Raw genomic sequence first — 12,248 nt, 5'->3', positions numbered from 1 at the left:
AACATTAAAAATTAATTAAATGTCCGTAAACAAAGAAATGTATCAAGGAAACAGTTATCATTTTTAAAAAATCATGCTGACAAGGTTTATTTTACATTTTAACAACATTTTCTTCCCCAAAATTGCTTACTCGTAGTCTATATTCCTTAATGAAAAATATCAAGGAATCTGTATTCACGTAAATTCGCCTTAAAGCTCATGCCAACAAGTGATATTTTGCCATTCTATGTAAATTTTCCAGATTGCTTCTATAAATTTGCTGACTCTTTGTCTATTACTTATAATGAAATGCATTTCAAGTAGACATTAAGTCTGTATTTTGGTCCACAAGAGTAACATAAGCACAAAAGCCACCAAAGTGATGTCAGCAAACCCCACCTGACCCAATCCATGGTTGCCAAACATTGTGCTCGGCGTTAGCCGATAGCTTCATGTGTGCCAAACACCAGCAGAAATGGGAGGGAATGTTCTTCCATGTTCACCTAAAACTGACTAATCACAAGTAACCAAGATGACCCAAGCCTGACTTCACCGATCTGTTGGGTTTTTCCTCCGAGGGCTCAAGATTAAGCCGAACAAATGGCGAGATTGTGCAAAAGAAACCCCATCTCCTTTCAAGCCAACTTTATTACATTGTGTTGTCACCTGATACGATGATTAGGACAATGACTCTCACTGTGAGACAGCGTATGGCTATACGAGACAGAAACGAATATCCCTCGTTTCCCACAAAAGCGTCCTTAAATGTTAGCAGACATCCAAACTCGACGAGGGACATTTCTATTCGCCTTTCTTTCCAGATTACTCAGAATAGATGAACCCCAACAATATGTCTGGTGTACAATGATCATCTCTAGTGCCCATTTAGTGAAGGAAAGAAAGAGCAGCTTGTTGATTAAAAAGCTTTTTACTTCAGACATGTCCTCCATTAATTCTATTCAAACGCTCACGTCAAATCGTCTTGTCTGGAGGCTAATCACTATGAATGATCTGCAAACTCAAGCAGCCCAAAGAGAAGCAATTCATAACCGTAAGCAGCTTCAATAATAAAGCCTTCTAATGCTTTAATGACTTTAGCTGTTGTGTAGCGGGATTCGTTTTCCCTTTTAAAAGCAATTACGTTCACATACTCAGAGGTACACAAGGTGCGCAGTCGCTCTCAGAGCTGTTTACTGCTACACCAGTGACAATAAATCTTTTTCGGGTGGCGTATGCTCATTTAAAAACAGTAGATTGATTCATATGCAAACTTTATAGGTTTCACGAGTTCTCTGACGGATGCTAGCTCTGCGTTAGCATTACATAACAAGATGGGGGCTTAAATCTAAGCTACGCTACTCACGAACGAGCCAGTCGAGCTGTTCGGTGACACCTCCGTGGTTTTTAACGAGCGCAGCCTCTCATTACTGTCAAGAACTAAGGAACGGACTTCTCTGACCTAAAGGCGCTAATTTTGCAAACATTGCATTTTTCAACAGGCAAGACCTCGTTCCTTTATCTTTTCTGTGGCACACAGCAGATTTAAATCCACGCCGCTGCCGCCACTAATTAAAGGATACAGGTTAGAATCAGCCAAATCAGCAGACGTACAGTTGACAGCTTGAGTTACACGTTGCAGCAGAAGCTGAAAGTTAGGAAAATATGTTTATGACCTGTACTGTAAGGCACTTCTAGACTCTATTAGTCTTTAGTTTCTGTTACTGTCATTACGCCGCTCCTCCAGACACCTCAGGGGGAAGCATGCAGGTGCAGAGGGTCATTCATGCCAGCAATACATTCTCATCCATTCTGACAGAGAAAAGGATCCAGCTGATAGCAGCATCTCAGACTGAGAGGAAATTAGAAAAATACTTTAAAGTGCCCTTATTGTGCTACTTGAAATGTTTTTTTGTCTCCTACAATAGATTTACATGCATCAAAGGTCAAAAAACACTAATAATATTATCTCATATTACCTCATTTCTCAAAGACTCTGAAAACGGTTAATTCGAAGACACAGTCTCTACCCTCCTTTTCGAGAGCTTTCTCTGCTCTGATTGGTCAGACAGCCGAGTCTACCGATTATAGCGGGTCGGAAACTAAACGCACATTACCATATCTGATTTTCAGCTCCGAAGGCTTCCTCAGCACTTATACAGTGATGCAAACAATGGCGTAACTTTTTTCCGTATCAATTTCAGCGCAAGTCATTATCTGGCATTATGCAAATTTGTTACATTGTTAGGTGTGTAACAGGAAGTGAGACTTGCACTTTGATCTTTGAAACTTTGCAGACCTTTTACATTCAGAAACCGCTATATTACACACTGCGTGATGGGTAATATTCGAAAAAGCATAATAGGGCCATTTAAACATCATAGAATTGTTATTGGTAATAAAAATGCAGTTCATCATTTACTCCGCATTATTTTATTTCTTCCGTCAAACGCTAAAGTACGCTGCTCTTTTCCATCAAAGTCAACGTGACCATGGCCTGTCATTCTCAAAAAATGACAAAGAAACACCATAAATGTAGCATAAATGTGGTTCATAACACTATAATCCACTGTAAGTCTTTTCATTTACTTACCTCTATGACTTTCTTCTATGGGACTCAGAAGAAGTTTAGCAAATGATGACAGAATTTTTGTTTTTTAACTATGTTTAATTAGATAATAAATACATTTTTATATAAAATATTTATTAATTCATTCAAGTTCGTAGGTTGTTGCCGGACATACCTCCCTCTTCTCTTCAAGGTCAAACTGTGGTTACATAAATAAATAAAAACAAATACTACTGCTACCACTACAACAACTAATAATAATAATAAAAAAATTAATAATATATTATTATTATTACACTAACACAAATTAAAATAGTTTCAAAAGTCAGTAACAAATATATTTTGTTTTATTGACAGGGAGCCATAGATTTATATTTCTTTTCAGGTTTACACATATAACAGTAATCTTTATAACAGGTCTATATATAAAAAAAAAATGGTTTCCTTAATATTTTTGAAATTTAAACTTATTTTTAAAGGGCACCTATTATGACATTTAAAATGTTCCTAATGTTGTTTAGGGAGTCCCCAACAACAGTTTTACGTGCATGCAATGTCAAAAAACACTTTTGTTTTCGTATAATATGCATTTATTTTTACCTGATTTGCTCACCGACTCCCAAATAATTCGTTCAACGACTCACTTTTCCAAACCCCTCCTTTGCGCGACGCTAATCTGCGTTGATTGCTCAGATGACCCAGCAGTGTTTACAGAGATAATACTTATTGTTTAACACGGAGTACAATGATGCTTTTATCAATTAAATTGTGTTATAATAATGATTATAGTCCACTGCTTTGTAGTTTGTAGTAAAAAAATAAAAATAAGATAAAGAATTGAATATGTTATGCAAGCATAGCCCAGAGTTCATATTGTAAAAGCACAATCAGTCTTTGTTTGCATTAGCCCGATGCATAAACATAACGTTTTTACAAAAAAAAAAATGCAGTTACGTTACTACGAGGTATTATTCTATTCTTTAAGACAACTCCGAAAACAAGACAAACACTTTGCATATCTCAATACAATTGCCATTGAAGACCTAGAAGCTAAACGGTGCTTACACAACAAACAAAATAATTATTAGGCATGCTACATAAAACATAAAAGCAACAATTAGTAATAACACTTACAGGTTGTGATACGGAGGAGGAAGCTGATGCAAATACACTTGGAACTGAACCTTCCTTCAATATCAGCCGGCTCGCGAATCCAAGTTTGATTGCATTTAAAAAGCAATCGTCTTCAAAATGGCACGAACAAAGCACAAGGCTCGGACTACACTTCTGTGGTATAGTTGTATATATGAATTGTAGCCACTTAGTCTTCAAATGCTCCTCCTTGGGCAGATGAAAAAAGTTTGCTTTTGAGTCGCACTTCAGAACACAGCGTCTCGTCGCCATGATGTTTTCCCTGCTGGCCTTGGAGCGCAATAAGTGGGCGTATCGTATTCAAATAACTTGACAAGTTGACGTCATCTAGTCAGAGAAAAAGCTTCGGTCTTCTAACGATTCATAAAAATGACTGAGTCAACTCTTACTTTTGAAAGACAATAACTTTATATACGGTGCACTTTCATATTTCAAACTTTGCAGGATATTTTTGTTCACTTAGATCTATGTTACACACTACATGAAAGGTACATTTCAAAATTCCATAATAGGTGCCCTTTAAGCATTTTGATGGGAGGAAAGCATTGCTCATATCATTTTATTAATTCATTGTGTTTTTATTTTCATGATAGTCTTTGAGACGGTTTGTTCTTTGTGACAATAATGATTCAGAGCCAAAGAACAAGGCCAGTGCTTACAGATTGCAGAACGAGTGAGAGGCAAATTATCTAAACATCAGAATCCCACTAGAAGGCCATCCAACTCATCGTCACCGGCGTGTTCATTTCAGTTCATGCCTGATGCCATTTCTCAACAAGCGTTCTTGTTCCGAGGTAGATGGAGGATGAGTCACCCGAAAGCGTTCTTAAGCTCATAAATACACTCTGCTCATCATCTGCGACTGACGAAGTCATAATTACAGAGACAGCATTCAGCATCACCTCCGTTCTCGGATGTCTGCCTAACAGTCGGGCCAATGGAAAGAGATGCTGCACAGCCACAGTTATGAATCCATGTTCACAGATGGCCACAGCCTTCAAACACTTTGTGCAACATCAATCTTGTGGACGTGACATTTGCCCCCCTCCCGGCGCCTTACACAAAGGTTGCTTTTGAAAGATTACTTTGGAGAGCGATTTTCAGGAGAGCAGAACAACCTGATGGATTTCGGCCCTGGAAAAACCTCAAAAAGATTAAAAGCAGACTGCACCTGCACCTGCTATTGACATATTTTTGTACAGCGTGATAAATGGATATCCTAGTTTTTCAGTTATTAACTGCATTAAATAGTTTCTGTACCACTGAACAAAGATCTTGTTGCTGGTCATTAGTGGTGTTTTGCTAAAGCAAAGCATCGCTACTACTTTTGCTCATACTCGGGGGATTTAAACAAATTCCTAACACTAAGCATTAAACTTTGGTGCTGAATTTTTCCTGAATACCTCCAATTCAGGAGAAGTACACACGGTAAAAAAGGAGGTAAAAAATTCTAAAAAACAAAACAAAAAAACATATACATATATATTGGAATGGTACAAAACTTGGTAAAGGTTTTGGAGTTTACTATGAAAACACGCAAAGTAAAAAGAAAATCACTCTTGTACAACTTCATGGGTCAAAAATGACTGCATTGGAAATTAATAGAAAGCAAATTGTATCTAGTGGAAACGTTTTGTACTGCGGCAAACAAAATTTAGCTGAAAGCTAATTTTTTGAGACATCAACCTCAAATTTGCAACACAACTTGTTTAGATTTATGACTTTGATCATCAGTTTTAGAGTAAAACATGTTTTGGAAAATTTAAGTTTCAGAAAAAAATTTAAAAGTAGTATTTTTGTGCATTTTTCATAACAAACTCTGGTGAAAATTAAGCTTTCAACGTCGTTATATGTCTATGTGGCGTTTTTAATATGGTTTAAGACGTGCAAATTCATAAATCACCACCATTGCAGCGGAGAATTTTCTTCTTAAAACTGCAGTGAACCAAAGACAGTCTCAAAAACGCGGTTTGAAATCGCTTGTGTTTCTGAGTCACAAACTTGTAACCAATCACGTCAACGTGAGTTTGGAGGCGGGGCTAATTTGCATATTCATAGAACAGTAGTAGTAGTTGTAATATATTTCTTCAGTCATTATGAACATTTAAATCTTAGGTCACATGTAATTCAAAGATCCTGTACACAATACAACAGAGAAACACACACACACAAAAAAAAATGTGTAGGCCTACATTAGAAAGATAAATACAAAATGTATACATTAGGAGTTTAAATGCTAAATAATGCCTGACCGAAGGGGTTTAGGCTGAAGTCAAGACTTATTTTGCCTAACCCCCAAAATAACAGCATTATACTAAATGAGGCAATGGTGTAGAGTTACATTCAAGCAACTTGAAGGCAAGAATAGTTTTTTTCTTTTTCAATGAAAAAACTTTGAAATATGTCATTTTGGTGATCAAATATGAGTTTTAAGGGATACAATTATTGACTGCAGGGGGACTTTAAACATTTATTTTAAGTTCACCAAAAATGTCTACATTATAATATATTATACAATATTTATACTGACTTATTTTACTTACTTTATATTGACTTTTAAAGGTAAATTAAGCAAGACAAGTCTGCTTTGCTGTCTTCTCACACCATGCCAGCTCTGTTAGACATCCAATAAATCACCCGTGCGTTAACTGGCATGGACACTCGTGCCTGGCATGACATGAATTAAACCAAATACAGCATGGATCAGCACCACCTGTTCTCTCAGAACAACAAGCCTTAGACCTAAAACGTATCAGTTTTCATTTCAAGAACAACACTTCACATAAAAACCCTCTTAAAAGGACCCTTGGGGACTTATTTGGTTTGCAATGAAAGATACCATTCACTGATAATACCCGTATCAAATCTATCTTTCAAATGAAGCAATATTCAGAGATTTAACATAGTGACCCTTGCTAGTCGAAGTCAAAAGCATACACTGAATATACATTATTATATGGCATATTTTAACATAATATGTTACAATATGCCATATCTCTTTTGTAAATGTTTTATATGGTAGATTTCATACTTTAATTCCTTAAGATATCTGTTAAAACCATGTATGCCTGCATTAAAATATTAAATATTTGTAATCCTGTACAGCTGGTAAAAAAAGATCATGTACAGCCATACCTCACAGCTATTGTAATATCTGTTATTATAATAATAATAATATGAAACTACACCGTCTTAATCCTGTGAAATGCCAGATTAAGAGAATCCCGCAGCAGGAAACTATTTCTAATGAAGTCTACTTTTATATACAACATTACTAAAAGAAATGAGAAGGTCCTTGAAAAGGCACAAACTTATTACTCATTTATAATGCTTACAATGTCTGTGTGAGACTTAAAAAGATTTTGAATAAAGCAAAAACATTTTTACTGAAGGCAAAATGTCATCAAATAATATGCTCTTTACAACACTTGAATTTGACAAGGATGTACTTTATAATAAAAGTTCTTCTATTGGAAGCAAGGAACAGCTTTTAAAACATTGACGCACTTTTTTTTAAAGCATTCGGTTTTATTTGTCCTTGGCTGATTTTTGGTAATAAAAACGGATTATTCTAAGAGATATTTCTCTGATATCACTACATACGGCAGGAGTTTTGAAGGCTTATTGCAGAGCAGGTTTCTGCTTGTCAGCGGCTTTGCCACCGCTTCGTCTGTGATTGAATTTGGAGCCTTTAACACCCAGAATTTTATCAGGCCATTCATAACAAACGTCTGGAATGTCCCCAAGTTCAATCTAGACTTACCATTATTGATCAAAACACATGGCACATCTGAAATTGGATTAGTCGTCTCGAAAAATATATAACAAATAAGAGTGAGCCTCAGTTTTATGCAATCTGCTCAGCTTTCAAGGTATTTAGAGCCATTATTTAAAATACAAAAAATCGTAATAATGACTCTAGTCTTTTTTAAACCATATTTTAACTCAAGAAATCCATAGTGACATTGAAGGTGGATTGATAGAAAAATAGAGCGAGAGGTTAGTTTAAATTGTGAGCTTAAAGCGCCCTCTAAAGGACTGCATTATTTTATATTTTATGAATTTATCTTTTTATTGTTATTTCTATTATGATTTTAAAATATGTATTATAATATTTCTATACATTCTTAATTTATATTATACTACATATTATAAAAAGTGATTTTAATATAATACAAATTATTATATAATTATTTGTATATCCATATATATGATTTAATAAGTCAAAGACATTAAACCAAGCATTTTTCTGATAATTAATTCCGCTATTTGGGTGAAGGCATACTACCTTTCATTAGCAGAGACAGACTTTTTTACAGTCTATGGCTGAGACAGACTTTGTTTGTTTTTTGTCCACTGTAGGATGGTGGTTCTCAACTGGGTGGCCACTAGGGGGCGTCAGTAAACTTCCAATGGGGCCACAACACAAGATGTCTGAAAAGCATTCAAAATGTTAGATTTGAAATATATACTACATTAAAGTGCTAAAAACACAGTGCCAATTATTATTTTTCATAATAAGAAATGTACATCCGCACAGTGGCACTGAACAAAGTATGATTATGCAAACACTAGTCTGCCAATTAGAAACGCAAATAAAAAGCCCATATGCGCACACACAGCAAGTCGGGACAGGAAGTAACGTTTTCATTTACGCTATTAAAATCTGCCGTACTTCTGCCTAATTTGAAATTTTCATATAAAATTAGTAAATTCCCAAAAATATTCTATATTATCATAAAGAAATATATTAACTATTGTAAAATATATTTATAATAAATCATATGATGACGATGGTTATTATATTTTATATCCATAACATACAAATTATATTATAATATTGATACTATTACATTATTTGGAGTCTAAAAACGAATGTAATTTATATATAAATATATGAATTACTATACAATATTATTATGATTATTTCCAACTATTATAATAATAATGTATTATATTAGATATTAGATTACATTGTTTAATTATTGATGTACATTTATATTATTTGCTAAATATTGTAATAGGCCTATACATTATAAATACATATATTAATTACTATACACAGTGCTGGGTGGTGGTAACTGATTACATGTAAACTGGATTACCTAATCGGATTCCAAAAAAGTAGTTGTTATTAGATTATATTACGTTTTAATATGCTCATAATAAGATTACAGTTACTTTTTAATGGATTACATGATTATGTGTTATTCACACAATGGCAGTAAATTCTTAATCATTTAATTATCCCTAATTCGTTGTACTCTTTTAAATTTCCTTTCTGAAAAATCCTATTGTGTGTCATAATGTTTAGCTTTGACTATATTCACAATATAGAATGGTTATGTACATACATTTGTGATGCTTCTAAATTTGGGAACAAAAGCAACTCTCATTTACACTGTGTATGAGATGACTAATTAATGTATGCACTAAATATTGATCTGATCTGGACAAAAATATTTAAAGTTAGGTGAAAAGTAATCAAATAGTCAGAATACATTACCTAAAATGAGTAACCTATCACATTAGATCAATCTGCTTAACACTGACTTTACAGTATTATTTTGATTACTACCAATAATAATAAAAAATAATGTATTATATTACAGTATATATTACATTGTTTATTGATTAATTGATTAAAAAAGTCACCAACCATACCAGTTTAAATATATATATATATATATATTTTTTTTATCCATTTTATTTTCAGAAGCACAGACAGACATGTTAAAACACTGGGCCATGGATATGTGAGCCAGACTTGACGTGTCTTACAGCCACAATATCTTTAAAGGGATATAGTTCGCCCAAAAATGAAAATTCTGTCATTAATTATTACTCACCCTCACGTCGTTCCAAACCCGTAAGACTTCCGTTCATCTTCGGAACACAAATGAAGATCCTTTTTGATTAAATCTAAGAGATTTCTGTCCCTCCATTGACAGCTACGCAACTACCACTTTGATGCTTCAAAAAGTTCATTATGGAGATCGTAAAATCCATATGAATTGAGCAGTTTAGACCAAATATTCTGAACAAACTCGATCGCTTTGATGAACAGATTAAATTTAGGGTTTTATTTGCATATAAACATTAATTAGCGAACTGAATCTGCTTGACGCAAAAATGAACCTCATTGGTTCTTGCAGAAGCTCTGTGTAACGAGAATGAACCTCATTGGTTCTTGCAGAAGCTCTGTGTAACAAGAGAATGAACCTCATTGGTTCTTGCAGAAGCTCTGTGTAACAAGAGAATGAACCTCATTGGTTCTTGCAGAAGCTCTGTGTAACAAGAGAATGAACCTCATTGGTTCTTGCAGAAGCTCTGTGTAACAAGAGAATGAACCTCATTGGTTCTTGCAGAAGCTCTGTGTAACAAGAGAATGAACCTCATTGGTTCTTGCAGAAGCTCTGTGTAACAAGAGAATGAACCTCATTGGTTCTTGCAGAAGCTCTGTGTAACAAGAGAATGAACCTCATTGGTTCTTGCAGAAGCTCTGTTACCCCTTTTCCACCAAGGCAGAGCTGGTGCTGGTTCGGAGCCAGAGCCTAGTTTCAAATCGGTTCTTTGTTTTTCCACCGCCAAAGCACCAGCTCCGAACCAGTAAAACTGGTTCTTAAGTAGCACCAAATCATTGCAGGGTCTAGAACGGAGCCAAGTAAGAACCGCTTGCGTCAGGGGCTGGGGGCGGGGTTACCGTGACCAACAAGACGAATAGAAACTTGTGACCGCCATTTTTAAATAGCAGCTAGTCGAGCTAATAGCAGCTCGATTATAATATCCGTCTATGTAAGTTACGGCGAGCTGCACGAACGCGTTGGATTCCGATGTATTTTTGCAATCCCATGAGCATCCATAGTATTGCAACGTCCGTTATTGTTGATGGCTTGTTCGAGATGCATCAGAGCGGCGCGGACCGATCAGAGCTCCGGGAGTATTTGGAGAGCATACGACTCCTTGTGCTTTTGATCGCTTTCGCAGTGCTTTAATGTCACGCGGCGATCGGTCTGCGAGAAGCCGAACCATCTCGAACAAGCCTGGTGTGTTTTTGTTTGGCGCTGCCGCGCTAGCGTTGCTGGGCAACATGAGATGTATACACAGTGACGTAAGATCTGGCTCTGTTTTGGCTCTCTAGCCTGTGGAAAGGCAAACCGGTTCTTAGAAGAACCGTCAGTAGAACCAACTCCGAACCGGCTCTAGCTCTAGCTCTGAACCAGCACCTGGTTCTTGTTGGTGGAAAAGGGGTATGTGTAACAAGAGAATGAACCACATTGGTTCTTGCAGAAGCTCTGTGTAACGAGAATGAACCTCATTGGTTCTTGCAGAAGCTCTGTGTAACGAGAATGAACCTCATTGGTTCTTGCAGAAGCTCTGTGTAACAAGAGAATGAACCTCATTGGTTCTTGCAGAAGCTCTGTGTAACGAGAGAATGAACCTCATTGGTTCTTGCAGAAGCTCTGTGTAACGAGAGAATGAACCTCATTGGTTCTTGCAGAAGCTCTGTGTAACGAGAATGAACCTCATTGGTTCTTGCAGAAGCTCTGTGTAACAAGAGAATGAACCTCATTGGTTCTTGCAGAAGCTCTGTGTAACGAGAGAATGAACCTCATTGGTTCTTGCAGAAGCTCTGTGTAACGAGAGAATGAACCTCATTGGTTCTTGCAGAAGCTCTGTGTAACAAGAGAATGAACCTCATTGGTTCTTGCAGAAGCTCTGTGTAACGAGAGAATGAACCTCATTGGTTCTTGCAGAAGCTCTGTGTAACAAGAGAATGAACCTCATTGGTTCTTGCAGAAGCTCTGTGTAACGAGAATGAACCTCATTGGTTCTTGCAGAAGCTCTGTGTAACAAGAGAATGAACCTCATTAGTTCTTGCAGAAGCTCTGTGTAACAAGAGAATGAACCTCATTGGTTCTTGCAGAAGCTCTGTGTAACAAGAGAATGAACCACATTGGTTCTTGCAGAAGCTCTGTGTAACGAGAATGAACCTCATTGGTTCTTGCAGAAGCTCTGTGTAACGAGAATGAACCTCATTGGTTCTTGCAGAAGCTCTGTGTAACAAGAGAATGAACCTCATTGGTTCTTGCAGAAGCTCTGTGTAACGAGAATGAACCTCATTGGTTCTTGCAGAAGCTCTGTTACCCCTTTTCCACCAAGGCAGAGCTGGTGCTGGTTCGGAGCCAGAGCCTAGTTTCAAATCGGTTCTTTGTTTTTCGACCACCAAAGCACCAGCTCCGAACCAGTAAAAGTGGTTCTTAAGTAGCACCAAAACATTGCTGGGCTAGAGTAAGAACCGCTTGCGTCAGGGACTGGGGGCGGGGTTACCGTGACCAACAAGACGAAAAGAAACTTGTGACCGCCATTTTTTAAATAGCTGCTAATCGAGCTAATAGCTGCTCGATTGTAATCTCCGTCTATGCAAGTTACGGTGAGCTGCACGAACGCGTTGGATTCGCCGTGTTTGGATGCCGATGTAGGTTCGCAAAGCCATGAGCATCAATAGTAACGCAACGAACGCCATTGTTGATGTAAGACTTGTTCGAGA

Source organism: Phoxinus phoxinus (genome assembly GCF_949152265.1).
Source record: "Phoxinus phoxinus genome assembly, chromosome: 25".
Lineage (NCBI taxonomy): Eukaryota > Metazoa > Chordata > Actinopteri > Cypriniformes > Leuciscidae > Phoxinus > Phoxinus phoxinus.
This window is presented reverse-complemented; position numbering follows the sequence as displayed.